Genomic DNA, 2,551 nt, shown 5'->3' with positions numbered 1-2,551 from the left:
CCTCCTTTCTAGGACGGCTTTATGGTAGACTGTGTCAGCCTCTAGGGGGAGCCCAGGACACAGTGATGAGAAAGTCAATTCCTGCCTTCAGGGAGCTTGTACTCTAGGAAGGAAACAGACAAGCAAATGACTTCCTTACAGTGTGGCAAGTGCTACCATCACATAAGCACAGTGGGTCTTCAGAGCACCAGGAAGGGGCACATAGCTCATCTGGAGGGAGTCAGGAAAGGCTTCCTGGAGGTAAACTGAGCAGAGAGTGGACCGCACACCCTTCAGCCTGGCTTGGACCTTGCCCACATGCTTGGATTTCAAATCATGTCTGAGATCTATAGCCCAGACTAAATCCAGACCTCAGAGCTGGGCTTTGCTCTCCTCTCCCAGAACGAACTGGTCCAGCCTGGGTTCCCCTGAAGTCCCCTTCTGACCTGCTCTGCTACCTTCTTCTCTGGAAGCTGGCACTAATCTGTCTTCCTGGGAATATCTAGGGTTTCCTGCCTCCATCAAGCCTTTAGGACTAAGAGTGGCCTAAGGACTTACTTTAGGGAAGATTGATACCTGAGGCAGGACAGAACAGGCAGTAATAGCATGTGGGTAAGTCAGTAACACCTGCAGAATAGAAATCTCGTGCAATCAGGTTAAAGCCCGGAGGGGACGGACAAACGGCTATCTTGATCACCAGGCATCCCCAACTGTGCTAACAAGGTGCATGGCAGGAAATAAGTGTTCAGTAAATGTTGAATGAATAGTTCTTACAAGACTACTGTTCTATACAGGGCATCAACCCTAAGCTGTCCTGACTGCTGCATAATTTTCCTAGCTCCTCGTCAGGTGCAGAATTGTCTTCCTCAGACCCGGCATTCAAGAGGACCCTTTGCAAAGATTTTCACACGGCCACTTAGTGGCTCTTTGAGAAACAGGTGCAAGCAGTCTGTTTCGCTGCCAGGCCTTTCTTGCATAAATTTCCAAGCAAAGGCAACTGTTGGTATTCTCCCCGCGGGTGTTCCCAGCATCCGGAGGTAGCGCGTTCCAAGGCCTGACACCCAGGAAGCTGCGGCGGAGGGCAGCCCTGTAATCCAACTGTTCCGACGCTCCTTTCCCTTCCCGGCTCGCTCGCTCCCTGCTGGGTGGCGGGGCGGGTATGTGCTAGCGTCTGCGCCTCCTCTCGGGTACCTGGGGCTGTTGTCTGTGCGCCGTGGGCTGCCCAGGAAGGGAAATCCCGGAGGAAGCCATTGTTACTATCACGTCCCCTGTTGTCGTCATCAGCTGAGGCGTGCCTAAGAAGCCCCTTCCCCGCATAGGGCCTTGCGATTTCTTCCTAATCTTGAATTCTCCTGCCCAAGCCACTTCGGGCGAGCCTACCACATCTGAACCCTGGAGTGCACGGTGGCCCCTCCTGGTCCCAGCTCCAAGGCTCTTAGAATCCGGGAAGCCCCAGGCCGGGTGCCGAGCTTCGAAAACCGACGGCGCCAGGAAGGACGTGCCCGGGTCCCTGGCATAGGCGGGCGGGGAGAGGAGTTCCACGCCAGCTATGACACGGGCCTACAAGGTGACCTTGGCTGGTGGTTTCCCCTCTTGCCGCCCCAGTGTGCCCCCTATAACCCAAGGGAAGAGCTGATGCCCAACGCCTCTAGGGGACGTTGGAGGGAGAAAACCACACCCCCTCGCCCCAGCGTGCCCTCTCCCCGCGTAGGCTTTAGGCGAGGCCTTGGGCAGGGAGTTGGGGGAGGGCGCCGGGGACAGGCTGGCGCGTGCCCGGGGCGCGGCGTGGGTGAAGGCACCGCGCAGAGGGCCCGCGCAGACCCTTTCGTTCTTCAGTGCCTCACAGCTCCCCGGCTCAGTACGATCCCGTCGCACACGCCGCCCGCGAACCTTGGCACAAGCCGCACTCTTCCCCCGCCAGAACAGCCAGCCCGCGGCCCAGCTAGTTTGCCTAATCCGCTCAAGCCTCACCTCCTCCGCGAAGCTCTCCCGGGTTAACCCCATCACTTCCAACCACTTCATCTGACACGTGCTCCAGTTTTTCGTTTTTTTGGAAATGCGCACGCGGTCTCATTGTATGGAATAATAATGTCCCTAATTCAAGATGCCCATGTGTTGTGAGGGGTGAGGTTGATGAGTTCCTTGACTGGGCTCCCAACCCCTCGCACTCTCCACGGTTCTCCATCCATGCTCTTGCTTCTCCTCTTCCCGACCCTCCGCTTCACAGAGTATAGCAGCTTGGAGTGCACAATCCAATCACCATCTCCTTTTCATTCTACGATGGCGGTAGGTGTGAGGGGCAAGAGGGCATTGAGTATTTGAAGCTTCAACTCCCGGCTCGGCCACCGACTTTGCTGCAAGTCATTCCTTTCCCTGGGCTTCAGTTAAAACGAGGCAAAATGAGGTAATGACCGGGAAAGGTGCTACGGGTTAGAGGTAAGGAATCACCTGCTGGCAAGCTGACCGCAGCCTCTCTCCAGGAACAGTGGCTTGTGACCCCAGAGAGGTGGCGTCGCTCCTCCCTCCTCCAGCTGCCTCAGAAATCCGAGTGAGAAGATTGGCACTCTGCAGT

This window comes from Pteropus alecto, unplaced genomic scaffold, assembly GCF_000325575.1.
Source record: "Pteropus alecto unplaced genomic scaffold, ASM32557v1 scaffold61, whole genome shotgun sequence".
NCBI lineage: Eukaryota > Metazoa > Chordata > Mammalia > Chiroptera > Pteropodidae > Pteropus > Pteropus alecto.
The sequence above is the reverse complement of the archived record's forward strand: the minus strand, read 5'-3'. Positions refer to the sequence as shown.